This window comes from Podarcis vaucheri (genome assembly GCF_965113315.1).
Source record: "Podarcis vaucheri genome assembly, chromosome: 3".
In the NCBI taxonomy this organism is placed as follows: Eukaryota; Metazoa; Chordata; class Lepidosauria; order Squamata; family Lacertidae; genus Podarcis; species Podarcis vaucheri.
The window spans coordinates 110,070,022-110,096,300 of NC_138761.1; the positions used below are offsets into that span (position 1 = coordinate 110,070,022).

Genomic DNA, 26,279 nt, shown 5'->3' on the forward strand with positions numbered 1-26,279 from the left:
TTATAGAACCAAGGTAAATGCTCAATGAACACCAAACTCAGAGCCTGCAGCCTTTATGTAAAATGGACCAGTTTAAAAAACAGATAAAAAAAAATCTTATCACATCCATTCAGTTATGTTCCCAAATGTACTAGTTTGCAAACAATGAAATGTCCTACGGGACGCCCTTACTTTTTTCACTCTCAAGCAACACAATCTGGTACTTTCAGATTTGCGCTGCAATCTTATACACAGTCATTTAGGAGTAAGCCTCATTTAACACAGTGGGAATTATTCCAAAGTAGACATGTGTAAGATTGTGCCATTGGCTAGCCATGAAATTTAGTAAAATTGAAGCAAAACCAAGAGAAAAGAAATCAAGAACCTTATCCTAAATCACCATGAAGATCGTTTGATGGAAATTATTATTTTTTTAATTATGCAAAAACATAAAATTATTATTTGTTTCTTTAATGCTTAAAATAAATGTGATAGTTGGAATTCAGTCCATAGTCAGCTTCCTAACAACCAATTCTAAGGATAATTTGTTATCTAATAATAATAAAAATGTGGTGGTGAGGGGAGATCTGAAATATTCAATGAGAAACATAGTTGGAGTCCTCAGATAGGATTTTATCATTACGACTCCCATCATTATTCCATATACTCCAATCAGTGTTTTTCCCTATGGTCTACCTTTTGTAAATGCTCTAAGTTTTGACTTTGGTTTACATGGAGGTGGATAATATCCAAAGCACCCAAGCTCATATTGATTAGGGCGTCAGCTTACACAAGTAAGGTAAGACTTGCTTAGGCTACAACCCCAAACCCACCATCTAGGAGTAAGCTCCACTGAAACCAAGGGAACTTACTTCTGAGTATACATATATAAGATTACTCTGATGAGCTGCAATTCTACTCATTTACCTGGGAGTAGATCCCACTGAATAGGATTGGGTTGTGTATATGCATACACAAATAGATCCATCCAAAAGAGAGACATTATTAGCAGAGATGTGATATGTCTGAATTATACAAGTTTCAACTAACTTGCAACTTGAATTATACAATGTTTCAACTAACTTGCAACCAAGACTATCCATTCCTGATGACATCATTCAGCCCTGTTCATGCACAGGAGAACAACGCTTTCCATTGGAGTGGGCTTACAGAAACAGTCATTGTGAGTTAATTATATCTGCAGCAAAAGAGCCCGCACATAAACTTTACTGTATACACAGTATATGAAGAACAAGACAAAATGAAAATTGATTATACAGATGTAAGTGAAATGTTAGGTATGCATCAAATAAAATCTTATCTGATAAGTTATTTATGTTGGACAATTCACAATATGAATACTTTGCATTTTGATGTTGTAACAGAAAATGCCCTTGAACCAGAACCAATAAAAGTGTACCCCCCACAACTGTATGCTAACATTGTCTTTCAATTAACAATACAGCAAACTTTTATGAAAACATAGTATCTTCAGTTACAGGATAAGGGTTTTGTATTAATTCATATGCATACTTAACATTGGCCATATGCTTAGTTACATGCAATTATTAGAGCCAATTTTCTAATTAATCTTTCACAAACAACTTTTCTCAAATTATCATTGCTTTTCATTTTCACTAATGCTAATTCCCTTGTGACTAATTATGGATTTTTATCAAATAAAATAACATACACTACTATTTATACTACTTTTTACCTGGCTAGCCCTGCTTATCACACCTCAAGGTAATTGCCAACATCAAATTAACAGTTTATGTAATAGGGAAAATGTTTTCCAAGCAAACTTTATAGTGTATTAGATCACTAATATGGTAATCAAAATAATGCATTAATCCTTGCAAAGCAATTCCATGAAGTTACCGAGAACTAGATAATTCAATACTATGTTGCTTGCAGTAATCCTGTGTCTCTAGAAATGTCAATATACAGTATTTCACTCCAGATAACCCGCTCCTGTTATTTAATTCTCCCTATGTCTCTAATAATTAATTTGTTTTGCTTACACTGCAGCCAAAATCATGGTTTCAGTTTCTCAGTAATAGAAATCTGCCAAAGGCAAACTCCCATGCCATAACCTCAATTACAACTTACAAAAGAGAACCCTTCACTTATTTTTTGCTAGAGTTGCCACTTTGCCTTAAATGAAAATTTCTATAGGCTATCAGAAGACAAATACGCAAAGGAATAAATAGCTATGCAACAAGATTTATGGGGAAATTCTGTTTCAAACAAGATAAAAGATAAGCATCACCCTTTTGAAGTTACCATCTGTATCGAGTTCTATCTACTAATGTTCCTGCAAAGTGAAATATATGGCATATTTATGGCTGCATTTTAAGGAAATTTCATACATATATACATACATACATACATACTAAGAGAGTAGTTGAATTATGACTTTACAAAGGTACAGGGCTATTTGCTTCAATGGAGTGTGTGCAGGTAAGTGGATATTGAATTGGTCCCTACAAAAATTTTCATCAGGACTCCGAAACAATAACAACAGGCAGCTCTACATACACTGATTGAAAAAAGCACAAAACACTAAACTGTTAACTTCTTGATTAAAATTAATAAAATATGGCTCTGCTTCCTGCAAATTAGATGCCCCCTTGCCTCACTCTCTCCAGCCTCTCGGCACTAAGGTGGCAAGAGCAAAATGAAAGAAAAGGTTGCAATATACTGTAGGACACAGATATGACACATAATGCCATTTGCTTAACCTGTGATCATGCAATTTGTTTTGGTGCAATGAGCTGCTGAAATTATGAGCAGTTAAAGGCAGGCAGTAAGGGTCATCTCGCCTTGTATTGAGTGAGCATTAATTTAGAGCAGCTGGCACCGGAATAGTGCTACTGGAGAAAGGCAAAATCAGAAACATTTGCAATTATAGTATCTTTGCTTATTGGGTAAAATATATTCAACACTAGCAACGAGAGAGAGGGAGAGAGGCTGAAAAGCGAACAGCTGAAAATCTTGCAAAATAATGTATGCTGCCAATGTGTTCTCTTTAATGTACTGCATAAAGGGAAGCTACATACAGATGATGCATGGCTCATTTCACCAAATCACCTAATCCTGGAATCCAAGTTGGATAAAGGAAAGAGAAAAGGCCATCTGGCCCAACTTCCCGCTATGAGGCAGCAACCCCCTGTTCTATTAGCTCCCAGTAGAACAACCAACACAATCCAGAACACCATGTGCCATTTTCAGAAATTGGGGCAAATGCAGAAAGATGCTCACAGAGTTAGCAGCTGCAACTAGCAAGCAGGCCAGACCACACACTGCTTGGGAAAACGAAGTGAAGATTAAAATGAATGAGAAATCAAACTGAATTATTGGCAAAGACACAAGCAGTTCTGATTTTCTCTCTTTTGTTCTGTTTCAAATGAGCACCTTCTTTTATGTTAATGGATTTGAGAATATTGTACTGGATCCAATGGGACTTCAGTTAAGCCATGACAAACTTTTCCAATTGATTCTATGGGACCTATGTGCACCCAAATAACTTAGTCCAGAACCAACCCACTGGTTTTATTGGAAATGGCTTCGAAGTACAGCTAGGCAGCCTAAGCACTCATATCCATGCAGCTATAATCTGCACAGAATGCCTTGTGCCCCTAGACAGCTAGAGAAATCATCTAGTTTATTTTCAGTGCTGAACATCATCTGACTACAGGTGGTAACGGTCACATGTCGGGCACACGCTAACATGTTGGGTTGATTTCTTGGTAGCCAAAAGGTGATTAGAACTGGACACAGGTAAACTGGACACAAGTAAACTATCTTGATTCTTGTCTTCTCCCCATTTTCCCAGTACAGTGATACCTCGGGTTACATATGCTTCAGGTTACACACACTTCAGGTTACAGACTCCGCTAACCCAGAAATAGTACCTCAGGGTAAGAACTTTGCTTCAGGATGAGAACAGAAATCGTGTGGCGTCTGCACGGCAGCAGCAGGAGGCCCCATTAGCTAAAGTGGTGCTTCAGGTTAAGAACAGTTTCAGGTTAAGAACGGACCTCCGGAACAAATTAAGTACTTAACCCAAGGTACCACTGTACATAAACTCTTTGAGCATATATTCTATTATTAGAGAGAGTATTAAGAGGAAGCTGATCCTGGTGGCATACATTGCAAGGCTGTATATAACTCAACGCCACAAACTGAACTGTCACCCCAGAGCCTGATAGTGGGGTAGGAGAGCTGGGGGGGGGTCACATGTGGCAACCATGGTTTCAGGTAAAGGGACCCCTGACCATTAGGTCCAGTCGTGGCCGACTCTGGGGTTGCAGGGCTCATCTCGCTTTATTGGCTGAGGGAGCCGGCGTACAGCTTCCGGGACATGTGGCCAGCATGATTAAGCCGCTTCTGGTGAACCAGAGCAGCGCACGGAAACGCCATTTACCTTCCCGCCAGAGCAGTCCTTATTTATCTACTTGCACTTTAATGTGCTTTCGAACTGCTAGGTTGGCAGGAGCAGGGACCGAGCAACGGGAGCTCACCCCGTCGCGGGGATTCGAACCGCCGATCTTCTCATTGACAAGTCCTAGGCTCTGTGGTTTAACCCACAGCGCCACCCGCGTCCCTTAGTACATGGGTAGACAAGTCTAAAAAGTCTGGGACCCAAATTTTCACGGCCCTCTAGTGGCTATGGTGGCTCATTTACCAGAAGCAATGTCTTTAGTGTTAACTCTGAAAGTGTATACTCGATTCGGGCCAAATTAAGCCTTCTAGACTCTAGAGCATCCTATAGTACAGAATCGATAGTACCCATGTACTATCTGAAACCAAAGAGGCACATATGAAGTATATTGGCATCATTTTCAGCTCTCTTACCACACTATGGCCCTATTTCAAAAGTAGCAGGTCACACTCTCTAGCTGTCAATCTTTTTAAGAGGCACTGCTGAACTTCTGTGGTGATAAGCCAAGGGATAACACTGATAGGTACTGCCCTCACATAATACCAACTCTGGATGTGAGTAAAAAGCTGAAATTTGACTTTGTCATCAATTCACAAAGCTCAGCCTTACTTCTGCTCAGCAACTTTCACAGTCACCAAGCAAATTGCTTTGAAACAGTGGGAAGCATTGGAGGTGCTCATACAGTATACAGCTGTCAGACCTGGCGAACATCCTTGTAATGAAAAAGAATTAATAGGAACAGACAACGGTAGTGACAAGCACAGCCAGATTCCACATCAGAAAGAAAACAGCAGTCTATTTTTTTTTTAAATGCCCATTGGGGTAGAGTTCCTTTTAAGGCTATTATCTAACATCTATGACTTCTATCTACCTCATTTTTTAAACTATCAGTGAAGCCTAATGTTACTGTCCGTAAACTTATAAGTGCCAAACTTTGTTCGGTGCATGTCCTTATTCATCATGAAAACATACTGTAGAACTGACTCTTTGGAGCTCATTTGACTTAAAATATTTTACTGAAAATAAAAGAGATTTCTTTTTTCCTTAAGATTCCACTTAATGACTTTTCTCCCCAAACTACGTATGACCTCTTAGAATGACAAGTGTAGATTTCCAGTCTTTCACCTTAGAAGGTGAACTCAGTTTACAGTCAAGTAATCAGATCCTAAGCATAGAACTTTAGCACATGATCAAAAACTCAAAACTCAAAAACTCATTCTTCCATGAAAAATCAGCTTTGGGAGGAGACAATTTTGTGACAACAGCTGGAGGAGAGGAAACTTCTGTTCCTGCTTTTTTGCTGTACCTCTCCCTCTCCAAGCTGTCTTCCCTTTGCAGGATTTGAAATGCACATTTGCCTTGCAAAGTGGTTTGAAGTCCACTGAGGTTGGAGAGGGAACGCATATCTACAAGTATATTTATTTATTTATTCCAAAGTGCCACCTCCTTAAGGAGCCATTTATTTGTTTGTTCCGTTTGTTCACTGTCCATCAGTTTCTAGGGCAGTATACAAAAACACATTTAAAACAATAAATTAAACAATACCATTTCAAACTATTTAATCAGCACTTCCAACAATAATCCAACAATCACTTCAATGCAAGCAAATATACATATCTGGGATAAAACAGTGTCAGAGTCTCCTGAAGGACTGAGGGAAGAGATGCATCTTGAAACTTGGTTGGAAACTCATCAATGAGAGGGACAACAAGGAGAGAGCATTCCTCATTCTACAGTACTGTGTTGAGACCCACAAGCAGAGTCCTCTCCCCCACTCAAGCAGATTTGGAAACCTAGGCCAGCAGGTACTGGGAGAGGAGTGTCTTCATGCATTTGGGTCTCACATCAAAACTGTGGACCCAGTAGTGTACTGGGAGCCAGCACAGCTCATGCAGAAACAGTACTCTATGATTCTGATTGGAGACACCACTCACGTTCTGCACTACTTGCAGCCTTCAGAATGGCTCCAACAGTAGCCCCTTGTAGAACACATTGCAATAATCTAGTCCCAAAGTTACCGGAGCATGGATCACTGTGGCAAGACTATCCTGTTTCATATGTACCAGCTGGAGTAGGAAAGAGGTATTCCTTGACACTGAAGCCACCTTTACTTTCAGTGACAGTGCTGATTCAGGAGCACAGTGCTGATTCAGAAGTACTCCCAAATTGCAAAACTACTCCTTCAGAGGAAGCCACCTTCCTAATTCCTGGGCACAAGAACCATGCACCAACAATGCTTATCAGGATTCAGCTTCAGGTTATGGGCCCTTATCCAGTCCACTCCTGCCTCCAAAAAATAACCAAGCACTTGTTTTATCTGCGTTTTGGTGATGCTGTACCCCAAATCCCTAAGTGACATCTCCCAGCAGCTTCATAAGCATGGGAGACAGGATGGTACTCTGGGAGACCTTGCAACACAACTGGCACAGAGCTAAGCAGAAATTTCCCAACGATGATCTCTGGAAGCAGAAGCAGAAGCAATATATATATATAGAGAGAGAGAGAGAGAAGTTTCAAGCAAGTTCACAGCTGGTTAGGTAGGGCAAAACACACTGCTTACTAATTGAGTTTATTCTATTTATATAAATACAGTAACAATTTACATAAAGCAATACCAATTAACTTCTTCACACAGTGTACAATGAACTTATGGAATTTTCTGGAGGTAAAAGACAGCAGTAGCTAGTGCTGGTAGTCAGAAATCATCCTCTTCAGGAGTGGAATTACAGGCTGCAGCTCTATATATATTTTTATTTTTATAATAATATTTATTAAACAGGCTGCAGCTCTATAAACAAATGGATTTGCGTGCAGGGGTCAGGGAGACAGCATCACCATTTATTCAGGCAGATCCATCCATGGTGAAGAGCTTCCATCTGCCATTTCAGAAGGCATGAAAACCAGAACCTTTTATTTTCTGATTTCTTCCCATGATATTTTTGAATGGTGGAGACATCGCCCCTTATTTTTAAAAATGTTCCTTCGTCACGGATGCAAGATTTTAGTATTCTTCAAATATTGCATTGCGCTATTTAATCCCATTGGATCTATTACAGCAACTCAAAGCAATATAAGGCACCCAGCTATTATCCATTAGCAAAGATTATGAAAAAAACTGGCACTTTTTCTTTTGTGCATTTTCTACACTGCAATATAATTAGCTTTTTATTTAGATAATGTAAATGCCCATTATCTACTTTGTCAAGTTTCCACATGATGCTTAAAATCCTGTGCTGTGTGTCACATCACAACACGCATCTATACAAAAGAGCACCTTTCAAAAAATATAGCCCTTCTGAATATATTAGGAATGATCATCTTGTACATGGCTTTTATAAAACCACTTCCCCAAGTTAGATCTGAAGGGCATGCCTTCACCACAGAGGAGCAACTGATTGTTTTACAAGCCAATACAAGGTCCAACACTCCCAGCATTTTTCCTTGAAAAAGCTTTTAATTCTTCCTTTCAGCCAGAACAACCCCTGCTATGTAGTAGAAACTCAAGGCTGGATATGCTGGCCATGTGATGGGGGAGAAAGGGTATTTTGCAAGGTTCAACCAGTCTATAGTCCTACTCCATTTCCAGTCTGACAGATAGCAACTATTTCTCTTACAAGTAAACATTTCTCTTTCTGTCCAGTTAGGTTTGAAAATGCCATTCCAAAACTCAAAAGCAGATCACATTCTTTTAAAAAATACAATCTACATTTAAAAGGAGAAGCAACAGTAATATGCTTATCCTTCCCCCACCAGCATGACTATTCATTACATGAAGACAATGACGTTTCAGCCCTGGGCCCAGATCAGGGCTTCCGTAAGTACTCTATGAAGTACATGAACTTTGATAAGGCAGAAACCTAAACAAAAAAAGGGGGGAATAAGCTGTGGGATCAGTAAGACTGCCTGACAGAACCCCAATTTTGGCTCTAAATTCTGACTCGGCCTGAGACATGCCTATTTTACCAGCCACATCACTGCACCTCACATAAACTATGATGCATGCCTCAGAGAAGTTCAAATTCAAATGGTTTTAGAAACAGCTTCTTTCCCTGGCTTTTGTAGACAACAATTTTGCCATAGATGAAATGGAAACATTAACTAACTAACAAGCAGAAGATGTACACTATGAGTGATCACTCCTGTTTCGCTAAACCCCTTCATGTCAGCCTTGCACCAGTTTGTTGTTGGCTTAGTGATCATGATTTGTTATGGTGGAATACACTAAGGTTCTGGGTTCAGATATCATGGTAGGCTTGGTCCATCATGGTTTGCTCACCTGCTCAGGCTCAACAAGCTGGCAAACAAGTGAGCACAACTGTCAGTGGAAGAATCATTGCGTTAAAGACAGTAATGTCCCCTTCAGTCCAAGTACAGTGGACGCCCGGGTTGCAAACATGATCCGTGCGGGAGGCATGTTTGCAACCCACAGTGTCTGCAAACCGCAGCGGCACATCTGCGCACACGCGGGTTGCGATTTAGCACTTCTGCGCTTGCGCGACCACCGAAACACAGAAGTAATCCGTTCCAGTACTTCCGGGTTTCGGCGCATCCGTAACCTGAAAAAACGCAACCTGAAGCGTCTGTAACCCGAGGTATGACTGTATCTCTTAATACAATAAAAAGATTACTGGGTCCTTTGATTTAATTACATACATAATGGGCTGTGAGGGATCAAACATTAAAAATTTAAGGATGCTCTAAGGAATGCTAGCTAACATTTTGTATGTGCCATTTTGTGTTTCCAGATGCCAAGGTACCACTGAGCCTAGTGGGATTTAGTTCTGAGTTCTGATGTCTAGGACTTTGATGTTAAGAATTATCACTTACAGTGGTGGAGAACTTAGCCTGTTGCAGAGCAAAAACATGCTGCTGCACATTTCTGTATGTTCTGGCAGGCAACCATATAGATTACAGCAAAAACAATGCCCTTTTCTGTTAATTTATACAAGGGCACATATTCACTTTTTCTGCTTTTCTCTCTAATGAAGCTATATTAAATTACAATGCCAATATTGCCCCCTCTACCACATCCATTTTAATCAGCTCTTTCAATATTTTCTACTACATAGGGGATTATATGAACAGCTTTGTCTGATTTAATGAAAATTCCCTGTTGCCAAACAGTTGATACCAGCCTATGAATACAATGTGGACAGACTTCTTTCAGGATAGTTTTATATCTTAAATCTTAAACACACTTACTAGAGAGTAAGTTTCACTGAACCCAAAGGGACTTCTGAGAAAACATATGAAGGACTCTGCTGAATTTCATTTTTAAAAACCTTAAGGAAATGTCCAATATTTGTTTATACTCCCTTCCCTTTGCTAACAAATGTATAAATTATCCTACAGATGTGGATGGGTAATGAAGAATACTTCCTTACTATCTGCTAGAGCAGTGTTTTTCAACCACTGTTCCGTGGCACACTAGTGTGCCGCGAGATGTTGCCTGGTGTGCCGTGGGAAAAATTGAAAAATTCGAAAGATTTAAAAATAAAGTATTTTATAATTTTTCACATTTCTGTTTACTTACTATTTCATAATAAAGTAATTATAAAATACTTTCTTTGTGTTTATTTGATTCCTATTCAAGAGAATTACTTTATATATAGTCAATATAGGCACAGAGTTAAATTTTTTAACATTTTCTAATGGTGGTGTGCCTCGTGATTTTTTTTCATGAAACAAGTGTGCCTTTGCCCAAAAAAGGTTGAAAAACACTGTGCTAGAGATAAATAAATATTCACAGCCCCAGTTGCATTTTATCTTCTGTTCAGTGATAGTAGAATGAGGTCATATTTTTAGAATGCATCAGTTGGAGGGTGAAAGCTCTTTCTACATTTTTGAGCAGCATTTTGTAAGATAATGGCAAATATTTCTTCCATTAACCTCTGGCCTTTTAAAGTTAATAGATTTTTCTTCCATAAAGATAAACAATCAGAGTTTTCTTTCTATCTGAAATCCTGGACTCTAGGTAACCCAAGGAGTATAATTTCTGCCAATAAAATTATGACTAATATATTTATTGCAACAGCCAGACTGGCTAAAACTGCCAGTGATGGATTTCCTTCACATTCCAATCAATTAATTTAAAAATAAGGCACTGAAAACATTTAATTTTAATCATAACAAATCAATACATTTGAGGTCAATTACTATGAAAGTGTAGTAGCCCTCTTCAGTCATTCAGAAAGAACACATGAGTGTGAGAGCTGCCTTGGTTCCCAATATCCTCACAAACTGGATGTTCGTCTTCCATCCAAACTTCATGTGTCTTCCTAGTGCTGCCTATTAAATGGGTTTAGAAGCTTCCTTGTGATTGGAAACCCTGACAATGCAAAATTGCCAACTGTGAGGAGGTTCTCTGCAAAATGGTTAAAATCCCTTTCCAGACCTTCCTGTGAAATATGGGAAGGTCAGGAGTGGAACAGGAATGCCTGGAGTATACAAGGACATTGGACTGGGCAGGTAGGGCACATCTCTAACCCAGTTAGAACTCTCACTCTCATGCATTACTTTTAAACACCTAAAGTGGGCATGTGTGTAATAAAGAAGCCATTTTATTCAATACTGCAGAAGCATGAGTATATTGACTCATAATAAATAAGTTATCTATAACATGACTAATTGATGTGTTTAAAAATGTTAAGTTTCAAATCCCTGTTAAAACCAAATTAGGCCAATCAAAATATCAAAAAATGGAAGCTTTTGAGTTCCTCATCCAGTTAAGGTGGTAAGCAGAGCACTGGGGATGGAGAAAGAGAGAGAAGGGAAAACAGCTGGGACTCAGCAATATTAGAAGAAAACAGCATTTTGAATGCGTTATAAACATGCAACACCAGATGGAACCGGGGGGGGGCAGTTTATATGCAATTTTCCATAGCGTTTTTCCATAGTATAGTATTTTGTTATAACAATTTCTTAATTATTTAAACCAGGTTTTTTCTGTGTGTAGATCTACCCCAAATGTTGAAGCCATGTAGTCTGCATTGGGTTAAAATCTTAAGGAATGGAAGGTGAGGCAGCAGGTGTTCAAATGTTAAGCGGTTTTGAGTAGAAAATAAACCCCACTACATAGAAATAATTACGTTGCATGGGTTACTAGGGACCTGGTGTTAAAAATACTACACAAGTTGTTGTTGTTGTTGTTGTTAACCATGTTAGACTGATGACTCTTTAAAAATTGCTTCTGTTACCTTTCCAAGCCACTCCTAACCACTGAGGGCACCTGGGCAAATATTGAAATTTTACATAGTTCAGAAAGTAGCCATTCTGCAGCACGGAAACAGACAACCAGTCGAAACTGTGAACTGCCCCTCAACTGAGAAGTAATTTGCTAATTGCTTAGCTTACTTCTACTATCGTAATATCTTTATCATTGCATATCTGTGTTAATGTACCCATGCTATTAATACAGATGCTAAACAGGGCCTAAACCTTATAAGATTCTACTATGCAAATTCAGAAAAGGACTTCTTTGTCTGGAACAGACAGCTGTTGCCGTACTCTGTGCTGGTAAACCGATAGCTTCACTATTCCAGTTGCACTGAAGTTTTGTTGGATTGTCACTTTCACATGAAAAGCCCTTGTGTAAGAGACACCAATTCTCAAATTATAGGCGTGGATCAATTTTCTGTTAAGGATTCCAAGCATTAACAGAAGAATGTTTCCCAGAAATATTGAGATAAAAAATTGAGCTTAAACTAGAGATGAGACAGAGCAGTGAAATATTTCACCTCCGATATCCTTAAAATATTGGCTTGTTACATTCTCTAATTGCCAGCAGACATTCAACAACCTCCAAAAACAGTACTTGAACTGGAATAGTAGCCAAAACAAATTGTGAGTTAAATTTTATTCAATGTACTTAGTATTTTTCGCTCTATAACACGCACCTGACCATAACACGCACATCGTTTTTAGAGGAGGAAAACAAGGGAGATAAAAATTCTGAAAGAAACAGTGGATGTATCATTTTTGTGCCTCATGCTGTGGCCACAGACATGTGATCTGATGGTGAATTTGGGGTGACCCAATGCAAAAATCCTGAGAATCCCTGTGGACCTGTGCTTTGTAACCACGTTTTTGCACCATTGTGGCCCCAGGCAACAGTGGGTGCGTGATTTTTTTGGTGCAGGCTGTAGCCATGGACATGTTATGTGATCTGATGGTGAATTTGCGGTGACCCAATGCAAAGATCCTGAGGATCCATGTGGATCCATGCTTTGTAACCACGTTTTTGCACTATTGTGCGTTTTAAGTGGGGAGGGAAGGAAAAACACAGAAGGGACAAGGAGCACGAGAGGGGTGTACAGAGAAGCAGCTGGCTAAGAATGCAGAAGAGGGATTTAACTGGAGGGAGGAAAGGAAGGCAAAAGTTTTTCCCCACCCACCCAAGCCAGCCCCCCCCCTCCCACCTGCATGTTTTCCGGCTGCCTGCGAGTCCCTAAAATGCTTCCCTGGATGCAGCAGCACCGGAGCACGGAGAGGAATTAGAAGGAAGGACGCGATCCTTTCCTTTCCCCTCTGCTTGCCTGGAGGGGAGGGGATTTCCCTGCTCTTTGTTCCGTTAGAGCAAACAGCAACCAAAACAGAAGAGGGTGGGCAGTAAGACCCTGAGGCAGAATGCAGGAAAGCAACAGCTTCCTCTCTTCAGGCGTCCCTCCTCCCTGATGCGCGAAATGATTTTTGCCTGATTTTTGCCCCTGCACTCGGGCCAGTCGGCTCCAGGGACCACACATTCGCTCAATAACACGCACAGACATTTCCCCTTACTTTTTAGGAGAAAAAAACTGTGTGCTATAGAGAGAAAAGTGCGTATTTTGATTCTTTAAAACCCTGTAAACAAGATCATTCTGAGCAATCCAAGTAATGCAGATACAACCAACCTAAATGATACACAACAGAGACCCTCAAAGCTAATTTTTACGGTGGTGACCATGTGTTATATAGTACAATATAACAAAAGACAGTGAGGTGAAATTGTTTTTATCTGTATGATCAAATTCCCCATATGCCAACAGTATTTTTGCAAACTGCCCAATAATTCTCCGTATTAGGACTTCTTTAAATTGTTGATATGTAATTCTATCAGTTTCTCAGCGAATTACAGTGAATATTATTACCCTATACCTTTAAAGTGGTTCTCATAAATTGTCAGAATGACACCAAATGAATACAAGTAATGACTACAGAAAGGCAGATAAGGTCCACAGTTTGCATCACAATACTTACTGAGCATAATATTTTATTGTGGACGTTACTATCAAAAGCAGTGCAATTTGAGAAATAGAATTTTAAATGGTGGATTCATGCTACCATATTTACATATCATAACTGAATTATCACCTGATTGTCTGAAACATCAAAATCAGAACAGGACATATGGCTTAAAACAACAACAGAAAACCACATTTTCAGTGTTTCTCTCCACGCCTCTTAAAAAAGCTTTATGAATTTTGCTACTATCTTAACATAGTAGCAGAATGCCATCTTGCAACATCTCAAAAGTGTGTTCTTGGTAGTGGCACCCACCCTCTGGAACACCCACACGTTGCTCATGAGGCAGAAACAGCAGCAGGCTTTAAATGCCTTCTGAAAAGCAAATTATTTGAGCAGGTTTGCCTTGTTTCATAAGATTCATCACTTCACTGTATTTTAGGTATAATAATGTATCTAGCTTTTTCCTCTTCATAAATATCTTATTGTGCTTTATGTAAGTCACTTACAGATTTTGCATAGCAAGTGGTGTACTAATTATTATTATGAAGTGCAATATGTAAAAACAAGCACCAACTGAATAGAGTTCTAGAGAGATTGCTTCTTCACAATAAACAGCATTAAATTGTACCATAAAACATGACCCAAATGTCCACTGTTATCATCAGATCATAACAACCTTAAACCTGGATGCAAGCAAAACAACATAGACCATTACACATGTTGTCATGCATTAATTTAGCATCACTATTTTTCAGGCATTTAATTAGGCACACAACAATAGAGAATTTTTTTTACCTGAATTTTAAACAAGTTTGTTCAAGTGCAAAGAGAGAGAAAAACTTATTTGAAAGCTACTCAATTAGCATTCTTCCCTGTTTTTTTATAAAATTATTCAAATGTGTAGGCCTTCCCATGCCAAAATGTTGTAGCTGGTAAAAACAAAACAATGATAAAACACAAATGCATTTGTCCCTTCAGGTGAACTATGCTTTTTAAACATGTGTTAAAATTTAACATATATATTGACTATGCTGCTTATATTGAAAAACAAAACACTGCATTATATCTACAGAATCTTATAAATGGTTTTTCAGTGTTTTCTAAGCAAGATAACAATGTTAATATTCATTCATTCATCAGTCTGTATAAACTTTGACCTGCTAAGTGCATGTTCATATTACCTCTAATACACTGAACTTGCTGTCAACTTTGAACTTTACAACAAAAACTCTGCCATTTTTCCATTGATGGGTGATGTATCAGTTAACAATGGCAGCAGCTCAAATTTATAGATCTCTTGAAGCTACTCTCCCATTTAGCAAAAAAACATGTATGTTCGTCGTACATTCTGTAAACTATGATACAATGTCTACCATTCTTTTGAGAAAAGTAGATTATAAATTGCAGATTCAAACTCAACTTGTTCAGATTTTTTTTTAAGACTTTCCAGCAACATATAGCTACCATCTGAGCATATTCACAAAGTAAGGTATCAGTCACATTGCAGGGAGGGGGAATTACCCAATCGTAAAAGTCAATAGTCAGGATCAATCATGTGATTCAGAAAGGGGCACTTTCTTTTACAGAAATCTGAATGCTCTGTTGAGTGACAGACTGGTTGTCAAGAAGTGATGCGAATCAAAGTGTTTTTGAAGTATTCATGCGTGTAAGTCATTTGGGTTCCTGTTTCTCATCAATATGCATACAGGTCTGTGCCTTGCAAGGTGCACGTTTTAGACAAAAGCTGGTTTTATAAATCTTGCCTCTCTCTATGGTTATATTTTGTTAAATATTGAGGTCACATCTATGTACCCATGACAACAACTTGAAAGTGCTTTCAAAATAGATATATAATAGTAGTTTGAAAGTGCTCAATTGCAGCTTTTTTTATATAGCTAGTTATTCATAATTATTATCATTAGCCTTCCGAATTAAAAAGTGATTTATTTATAAAATCAGTTAAATACATAAAACGACAATAAGGACCCCATGACTGGATCTATCTCAAAAAGACAGACATATGATGGCGTGGGTTACCATGCTTGCAGAATAGCTTTTCCTTAACAGTAATAAAGGAACAAGCTGGATTGATCAGCTGCTGAATGAGAAGTTTTGAAACCCCAATATAAAATCTGTAACATACCGAACAGAAATCAAACATGGGAAGACCATATGAGAGTTGGACTACTGTAACACGCTCCACGTGGGGCTGCCTTTGGAAACTGTTTGCAAGCTTCAGCTGGTCCAAAATGATGCAGCCAGACTGGGACCTGTGACAGGCTGCATGTTAAAAAGGTAAAGGTAAAGGTAAAGGACCCCTGACAGTTAAGTCCAATCGCGAATGACTCTGGGGTTGCAGCGCTCATCTCACTTTACTGGCCAAGGGAGCCGACATTTGTTTGCAGACAGTTTCTCCGGGTCATGTGGCCAGCATGACTAAGCTGCTCCTGGCAAAACCAGAGCAGCGCACGGAAACGCCATTTACCTTCCCGCCTTATTGCGGTTTTATGTATTTAAAACCTATTTATCCTCTTGCACTTAAGACGTGCTTTCGAACTGCTAGGTTGACAGGAGCTGGGACCGAGCAATGGGAGCTCACCCCGTCCTGGGGATTCGAACCACTGGCCTTCCGATTAGGCTGCATGTTACTTCCCTGTTAAAATAACTTCACTAGTCTTTTTATTGGCACAATTCAAAGTGCTGGTTATGACCTATAAGGCCCTATATGGCTTGGGCCCAGGCTACCTGAAGGTTCTATCTCCCTATACAAACCTGCCCAGGTGCTAAGATCCTCAAATGAGCAACTCCTCTAAGTCCCATCAACCGCAGAAACATGGTGGTAAGCCAAGAGCAAGCTTTTTCTGTGGCTGCTCCCAGATTGTGAAAGTCATACCCAAGGATGGGTTGGATGGGCTTCCTCTATGTTATCTTTCTACTCGCGTGCAGATGATATTGGTCACTGGGCTGCTGTCAGGACAAATTATATTTTAACAGCTGGTTTTAGATATGACATGTTGTATTTTAACCATTCATAAAATACAGACTAATAAAAACAACTCGTTAACCCCACAATACTGCTCAGCTGATTTGAGGGATAAGAGGGCCTATAAGGGGGAGAGGGGCCTGATGCATTTGAGTGGGCCTGATGCAGAAAGTTCCTTGTACAGTGGTACCTCTGGATACGAACGGGATCTGTTCCGGAGCCCTGTTCACATCCTGAAGTAAACGCAACCCGCGTCTGCGCATTTGCAGGTTGTGACTCGCCACTTCCACGTCATTTTGACCATCTGCGCATGCGCGAGCAGCGGAACCGGGAAGTAACGCTTTCCGTTACTTCCGGGTCGCCGCGGAGTGCAACCCGAAAGCGCTCAACCTGAAGCAACTTCAACCCGAGATATGACTGTACAGAACAAAATGGCTTGGATACAAAGAAGTGCAAGTGGAACATCACTACAAAACACACCTTTCTTACTCTTTCCTCCACACTGCAGCACCCACCCACCGAAAAGCTGCTCCCAAGCCTTGATAGAACGGCATAGGGTGAGCTGTGTATGGCTTCAGCAGGAATTCAGGCACTGACAGAAATAGAGGCCACTTGGTGGAAATGGAGGTGTCTCTCTGCTAACAAAGGGCACCATCAGTTTCAAACCAACATTTGTATAGCTGAAGAACACCCACAAGAAGAAATAATGAAATCTCTTCTCTGCAGTAATGCCTCTGTCCCAGTCAGCCTGTTGACATGTGTGTTTACAGCATTTCTTCACAAAGGGGACAGCTTAACTTTTTCAGCTAGATATACAGAATTCCCTTGCCTCTAAATCGGGCCCATATCTGCTTAAGGCAGGAATTCCCACCAGGGGCTGTGTTAGAAACAAACTGGAAGAGAAAGGTATGTAGAAGAGATCAGGACCACAGATACAGCATACCTGCTTACTCAAGCACAGAAAATTTTTAGTACCCATGCATCCAAGCAACCCATTTATCATGTTTAAAGCAAGACAGAATGGCTGTTTTTACATGAGATTTGCTCCAGTCTCCCTCCACATCCATCACATTCAGAGAAACAGAAGCTGTCAACAAAGGGTTGATTTCAGCATTTCCTGTAGTGAGTTGAGTCACAAGGCTCTTCATGTATGTTGGCTAAGCTTTCTGAACAACAATAGCTCTGATGAATGAGAACAGAGAGGCCCATTACTACATGAAGCTTATGTGAAAAGATCTGCTTTCCAATAAATCTGTACAGCAGCATTGATTGCAAGTGAAGCCATTTTTTAGCAAGTGAATGCAACACTTATGACAGATACAAGTTTTAATAGCAGCCGGGAACAGAGCATCTGTATTTAGCCCCTTAATGTTGTGTGCAGGGCACTCCTTGCATTGCATTCTCCCGCTAACTTTGATGAAGTTTTTTTCAAAAACAGTGCTATTGCTATACATCTGTAACTTTCAGTGACATTATCTATTCTTGTTCCAGTTATCTCCCGCTTGAGACTACTGCAATGTGCTCTACATGGGGCTACCTTTGAAGGTGACCTGGAAACTACAACTAATCCAGAATGCGGCAGCTAAGCTGGCCACTGGGAGTGGCTGCCGAAACCACATAACAATGGTCCTGAAAGACCTACATTGACTCCCAGTACGTTTCCGAGCACAATTCAAAGTGTTGGTGCTGACCTTTAAAGCCCTAAATGGCCTTGGCCCAGCATACCTAAAGGAGCGTCTCCATTTCCATCATTCAGCCCAGACATTGAGGTCCAGCTCCGAGGGCCTTCTGGCGGTTCCCTCACTGCGAGAAGTGAAGCTACAGGCAGAGGACCTTCTCAGTGGTGACGCCCGCCCTGTGGAACGCCCTCCCATCAGATGTCAAGGAAATAAACAACTATCTGACTTTCAGAAGACATCTGTAGGCAGCCCTGTTTAGGGAAGTTTTTAATGTTTGATGTTTTATTGTGTTTGTAATATTCTGCTGGGAGCAGAATAGTAGTAGTAGTAGTAGTAGTAGTAGTAATAATAATAATAATAATAATAATAATAATAATAATAATAATTTATTTGTGTTGTTTGGGTTGATCACTTAACTTGTTCAGATTTTAAAATGCCAGTGCTATCTTACAAGGCTGCCAAAGAACTATATATGGAAGCAAATACATAAAGATGGAGGCAGGCAGCCCAACACCCCCCTATGTTTTTCTTAGTACAGTGGAACCTCAGGAAGTGAACAGGATCTGTTCCGGAGCCCCGTTCGCATCCTGAAGCGAACGCAACCCGCAACTGCGCGTCTGCGCATGTGCAGGTTGTGATTTGTCGCTTCCATGCATGTGTGTGACGTCATTTTGACCGTCTGCGCATGTACGAGTGGCGCAATCCGGAAGTAACACACTCCGTTACTTCCGGATCACCGCGGGGCGCAACCCGAAAGCGCTCAATGTGAAGCGTATTCAGCCCGAGGTATGACTGTATTCTGAGTTACTGTCGTCTTATTTTTTCCCCAACCACATGTTGCAGACTGTCCTTGCGCAAAAAGAAACAGAAACAGCTTTGCATGAGATGGATACCTTGCCAATTACTTTCGATTGTATAAATGCTAACAGACAACAGGGATTGCAGCCGACTTATTTTGTTTGAGCATGGTCATTAATCACAATCTAAGGTTGATGATAGTGCCTGTAAAACCGTCTTGATGCACAAAGCGTCTTTTAACTTCAAAGCCTTGTTTATCAGATGTGAATGAAATGAATGGAAACAGACTATGCATGAGCAAACATCAGGGCTCATGTCATTATGGAGAAACTGCTGCCCACTGCAGATTGTTGCTGCTGTAGCTATGGGAGTGAGTTTCACAAATATTGGATAAATTAATGTTGTGAACAAATGTACATGGAGGAAAACGGAGGGGGTGGGGACAACAAATTTTGATTAGGCCACTTGTGTTCTTGCACTTCTGCAAGAAGAAAAATGAATTCATTCTCTGCGTTGCAGTTTAAATAAAATACTGCGAGCTAATGTCACCTTGAGTAAAAAAAATCTTTTTAAAAGCTGGATTAGTGTGATGGCTAAGAAGCTGAGATGCAAATGAGAAGCTTCCTGATCCCAGTCTTAGGCAAGCCACTCTCAGCCCCAGCTCTCCATCCACACCATAACAGATACTGACCTTACAGGCCTGTTTTAAGAAATACAACAAATAATGTGCATTTCCGTTCCAAGTTGTAGGGTGCTATCCTCTCTTTGATTTTTATATGCATACATCAGTGAGCATGGCTGTAGCCAAATGAAAATTATGCTTCTTGCATTAATTCTCTGTTCTGCACATGATGCTACGCCATTGGCACGAAATAAATTATGTTTATTTTTTATTAATAAAAAATTCTACCCAATTGTTCATAAAATACCATGCCACTGAAAATAATAACCACAATCATATCAACCTCATCGAATAATTACAGGCATTTTTAATCAAACACACAGTCTTGACATTCAATATAAAATTTTTATTATAATGTTTCCTTCATTGATTCAAACTGTTTTTCTTCTGTGCTGGGTTATGATTGGTTGACAGGTTGTGTCTTCGTGCGCCAGTAGTGTGAAAAATAGACATCCAAGGCGCATTGCACACGGTAATCTGGGTAACATGGCTGCTGCTTCATGTGTTAGTAGCTTTGTGAATATCCATTCACATTGTCTGGGGACTGTTTTAACTGAGGCAGATTATTAGCATCCTGTCTTCTGTAGGGAATGCGGAGTGTTGGGACACAATTCTGACATCCCCTCCTGATCCCAAACAGATAATCAGTGCTGTCCCTGCTTCTAGCAGATTAGCACTATTTGCAGAAGCTGTGCTATCACCATGTTGGGTTCCTGCAGAAAACCTGCAATGACCATTCAAATAGCAGGGATGGGATTGATTCAGTTTTAACAGATTCTCATCACCTGCACAACTACTAGAAAATCAGGTGGGGCTTATAAAAGTAAACTCTTAATAACCCGAGGACAATCCTAACGTCAAGAACAGAAAGGTCAGAGAAAAGCAAACAGCACTTCGAAGATATGCCCCTTAAGTTATATAATAACCATTTTAAAAGCTAGACATTTGAATTCTTAAAGCAAGAGTGTCAGGAATGGTGATGTGGACCTGACCTCCCAAAACCAGCATCATTTCTGCTTACCAGAATGGTCCAGAGCAGGACTGGGCAGTGGCTAAATTATGGTTATTTGGGTGCACTGGTAGTAACATTGGGTTGGCTCCAACAGTGTGCTTGGGCAGTCTCAGCCTTACTACTACTTTGCCCTGTTCTCACACTGTCCTGGTAAGTGACAGAAATGACACCCTGCTCTTGTTCTTAACCAAGGTGGAATTTTGTTAAAGATATATTCACTGCTTCTGAGGCATTTGCTTCCAAGCAGGGAATGTGTCAGGGACTGGCTGGACGATGAGGAATTGGGGCAAGCGCCATCCAGGAAACCCTCAGGGGAGGAATGCTCAGAGCCTAGGGATTGGTGGTGGGATACTAATGAGAGGTCAGAGGGGGAAGCTTGGGAAAGAGATGCTGGATAATGAAGAGACAACAGACTCAAAATCTATTCTGGTAGTCAGGGTCCCTTCAGAGCAGATCAGAGGAGGCACTGCAGTGATCACGAGGTGGTGGTGAAGAGTCACTGAGTAAACGGAAGTTTGCTCACGTAGCACTGGATGTTGGGCATACAATTTAGACAACTACATACAACGGAGAACATACAAGTATAAAACTTTTCAAATACCTGCAAACTTCTGCAAGCAGCTTTCAGACTCCACAACAAACAGTCTCCATTAGGCTCAGAAGGACACATATTTCAGCCTGTTAAGGCTCATTAGCATGTTAGCACATAAGTAATGAAGGGAGAAATATGAGCCAACGTGTGGTTAAGAATTTCACAGTTCTGGCTTGCAAAGATGAGTCAAAGCTGGTGACACCCATCTAGCCACCCAAGTATTTCTGTTTGTTCTAGGAGCTGAGATAACAACAGCAACAGCGCTTATAATTAATTGCTTTACTCCTCCCTGGTGGTTTGGCTGCTGTGCTGAGCCAAGTCATGGTTTGGCTTAGCGTGTCATCCAAATCAAGGCCTGTGGTTTAGCTCCTTCCTGACAAGCTGGAAGTTTTAACCTTGGTCTGTCCTGTGGTTAACAGCTTCTGGTTTGTCTAAGAGAGCTAAGCTACAAGCCCGCATTCAAGTTGACACGGTAAGCCAAACTACAATTTAGCTTAGGGTAGGGCAGAGGCAAAATTATTGAGGAGGATCAAAATGGCTGTGATCTCCCAGAAGCCTGCACATGTTTGTTTGCACTAAGCCATTGTTTAGCTTAGCATTAAGTGCAAACCAGGCTCAGTCGGTACAGCATGAAACTCTTAATCTTAGAGTCATGGGTCATTTGAGTCCTGCGTTGGGCAAAAAGATTCCTGCATTGCAGGGGGTTGGGCTAGATGACTTTTGTGGCTCCTTCCAACTCTGCTTTTCTATGATTCCATGATTCTAGGAATCAAGATACTGTGGACTGCTGCAATCCGAAATAAGCATTACAGTGCACCCTACATTCCCAAAGTTCAGAGAATGCATTCTTTCATTAAGACATTTTCATATTATGTACTGCCAGAGCAACTAACATATTTTCCTTCCATACCTTCTTTCTATTCTTATACTAAAATCACTAGAAGTTGTCCACTGGGACCTTCTGAAGCTGGAAATGCAATCTGTGTCCCTTCTTGCTTGGCAGTAAATATCCAATTTGAAACAAAATAAAATGAACAGGCGTGAATGAGACTGTTTGGCAATTATACCTCAATGCACTCATTTTTTCCCTTTTTTTAAAAGTGAATTGCTTTTCAGGTTGTAATGGTGGCAAGTGGAAACCAAAAGCGTTTCTCACACCAGTCTGACTGAATGCATTGGATATATATGGAGTTATCAACATCCAGTACTCCTTTTAATAAAATCCTCCTCTTCTCTCACATTACAAAAATGGATCCACTAGTTACTTATTTAGTCTACTATTACACTTTCAATAGATTATTTGACTGACAAAAATAAATACTATGGAGCTCTTAATTGCAAGCCTTTCAATGAAAACAACAGTTTTTATTAAATAAATCATTTATTATTTGGGAAACTACAAACCACTGTTAAAACCAAGCTTTTTTATCTCCCCCCCCCATCCATTTCTCTCACAGGTTCAATTCAAAGTACCTTTAAAGACTTTCATGGCCTGGGTCCCACATACCCTGTTACTTCCCCCACCCCTGAACACACTAGCTCCTGGCTTTGAGCATCAAGTCCGCATAAGAATTTCTTCCCTCACTTCAGACTTCTTAGCTGGGAGGGGGGCACAAAACACCGCCCCAAACAAACCCTTGAGTGATTTTGTTACTGCTTTATCTTGCTGCTTTTTTGTGTATGTGTGTGTTTAATAATTATGATGCAGTTTTTATTGGAAATTTATTTTACTGACTGTTTCTCTAGAAGGGCTTGGCCTGAAAAGTGGCTTGTAAATAATTTGTTAATTAATTAAAACAACTGTTACAGGAGAAGCAGGGGCTTTACATCTATTTCTCCAGTGCTGTGGTATGAACTTTCTGCACTAATTCTCTGTCTTCACCAGTCTTTAAGAGGGCTTGGCCTTTGGCAGCTGGCTTTTGGCTGCGCTTGTTACTCTTCTCTTCTTGTAGGTTTTACAGTGTATCTTGGGTTACAAGACGCTTCTGCAACCCAGAAGTAGTACCTCGGGTTAAGAACTTTGCTTCAGGATGAGAACAGATATCACATGGCGGTGGCGCGGCGGCAGCAGGAGGCCCCATTAGCTAAAGTGGTGCTTCAGGTTAAGAACAGTTTCAGGTTAAGAACGGACCTCCAGAACGAATTAAGTTCTTAACTCGAGGTACCACTGTACTGTAAGTATTTCATTTGTTCTGTATTTTTGAACAAGGCCTTGAGCCGGGCTTCCTCAACCTGGGCACTCCAGCTGTTTTGAGACTACAATTCCCATCATCCCTGACCACTGGTCCTGCTAGCTAGGGATCATGGGAGTTGTAGGCCAAAAACATCTGGAGGGCCGAGGCTGAGGAAACCTGCCTTGAGTGCTGGAAAAGTGGCTAGCAAATTATTGCAATAAATAGTATACAACATCAAATGTCTTGATGTCCTGCTCTTTTTCAAGTTTATAAAATTATGTAGCTTCCTGCACAGGTGACAAAGCAGAGATGGTCCTATCAAAGCACTTGATTCCACACGAAACAGTTAAAAATGTGATTCTGAGTGAGTTTAGGACAATGACAGCTCTAAGAGATTGGAAAGTCAATAGCTAAATGCAAGCATTCCGTTCTGTATCTCTCTTTAAAACATGAAGCATTTTCCTTTGTAGAAAGGATGAGTTTCATTTCTACCTTTCTCAAAATAGTTCCTTCCTGTAGTACAATATAATATTCTTTTTGAAAGGCTGAAAAATAGTATGGGATAAAAGCCTCTTCCAAGAAGAAACCAGTACCATTCTTCAGCTATGTATGAAAATATTCCACTCAGAATACTATTGTCCCGAAACATTTTTGTACATGCACATTTATTGAGAGAGTTTAAAAACACACACACAAAAACCAATCTTTTACAATGAATTGGCAGCCAGACTTCAACTTTTTAAAAGCTTTCTTGCAAGTTAGAAGGAACTTGTGACGCTTTCATCTATTCCTATTCTGAACCCTACCCTAGGATATAGCAATGGAAACTTTATCCTAGCTGTCACAAGATATACGATATACCTTTTGGAGGTAACTACTAAGCATGTCATTACCACTAACTCTCCTTACCTAGGCATTTTGCCCCTGAATATGTTTATATAACAAAATGTTTATATAAAAATAAAAGAGCAATCAGTTATGCATATACTCCTGTGTTTTGCCCTGAGAATCATAGAATTGTAAAGTTGGAGGGATCCTATTGGTCTTCTAGTCCGACCCCCTGCAACGCAGGCATCTCAACTAAAATATCCATGTTTAAATAAATTACATGTTAAACAGGCATTCTGTGAATGGATCTATTTTATTTAATGGATATTTTATCTAGAGTGTTTCTGTTTTGTCTAATAATTAAAATTTCTATGGTGCTTTGCAATATAAACTATGGGCAGCCTTGCACAACAGGACTTTCTTCTCTCTCCTCCCCCTGCACACCTCCAAAAATGACTCAGAGGGGTCAGGAGAACACCCAGAACAGCACATCATGGGTAGGGGTAGGAAATGGAGAACCATTCCATCTGGCAACTGAATTGCTTGCGCTGACAGAAGAAGAATCAGAAGCGTGTGACACCGAGTTCCTCCCAGTGTAATTTTCATGTTCTAAACGCAGTCACAAGACCCTCAAATTTAGATCAAGACTGTAGCGCAGAGGTTTAGTCCTTTACCCTTGCACCATTTTTTCATTGTAAATTGTTGTACCACCACCCACAAGGGAAGGCACAGCAACCTGTGTTCTCGTTTGTTCTCTCTCTCTCTCTCTCTCTCTCTCTCTCTCTCTCTGTGTGTGTGTGTGTGTTTATGCGCGCGCGCACACACGCACAGCAAATTGAGCAACTGGTGGAGAAACTGTAAATCCCTGCTTCTGTGTCAGGGCCCTGATCCAACGCAACCACCAGTGGCTGATTTTAGAAAAAGAGAAATTCCGGGGCTAAGCTCCCTTCTCTGTGACTTCTAGTTTTACATGTGGAGGTTATTTGGATTTTTATGCAGAGGGAGGGGGGAAATGGAAGTTATAAAGAAAATAAATGTCTGAATTATATCTCTGACTCCAAGGTTCAATGAAGCCTACCTATTACAGGTCCAGTTTCTGAAGAATAGGGGAAGCTATATATCAACTTTCAAATACACACACCCCAATCCAGGGATGGACAAATCTGTAAAATTTTCCATTTTCCCAAATGTTCCATTTCCCCAAATTTCAGTTCAGTTTGCCCAATTTCTGCACCAATCTGCAGGTTTTACTTTGTATGCATTTCTGTGCACATTTCTCCTAATATAAACAATTTTAATGCAATTTTGCCTAATACATGCATTTTTGAAAGTAGTTTCCCTTAATATAACAGAGCTAATATATACATTGTTCTACACACCTTTGGTTGGAGATCATAGTCACAAAACTAGAAGTGTAAAATTTAAATGTTACCTGTGATTTGGTTTGCTTATTAGTCCAGGAAGTGCAAATTAGGTAAGAATGCAAGCCAAGCAAATTTCTCCCCCCTTCCCTACTCCCAGATCTCAGCTTCAGGCTATATTTCATTATATTCTCTCAAGTGGAGAAAAACTTGGTTGCCTTCAGGATACACTGAGCAATAATACAAAATATCAATATTATAAAAGGCAGGGCGGGCTAGCTAGCTAGCTACAGTGTTATACATGCAAAATATTTACTTTTTTAATAACAAATAAATAAAAACCTTAAACATTCCAGTAAAACATGGTCATGGAGAATTAATGACTCAAGCGACTGCAGTTCCCCACAAAACACTTGCATCTTTCCATACTGCAAAAGGTCATAGATTTGGTTTCCACACTCAGCTGGGTCACATAAGCTTTTATTTTTGTTCATGGTTCTTTGCTCTACTCAAAAGAGACAA

At 40.1% G+C, this 26,279-nt stretch overlaps 1 protein-coding gene and 1 long non-coding RNA gene across 8 annotated transcripts in view; both read right to left on the minus strand.

Annotated features, from left to right (window-relative positions):
- MACROD2 (mono-ADP ribosylhydrolase 2) overlaps nt 1–26,279 on the minus strand; it is a 1,043,571-nt gene that overhangs the window by 718,512 nt on the left and 298,780 nt on the right. The window lies entirely within an intron of this gene.
- On the minus strand, nt 20,081–22,894 carry LOC309528375. Its single transcript, XR_014217722.1, has 2 exons — nt 21,404–22,894; nt 20,081–20,514 (listed from the first exon to the last, which is right to left on the minus strand). It is a non-coding gene; the product is annotated as an uncharacterized lncRNA (long non-coding RNA).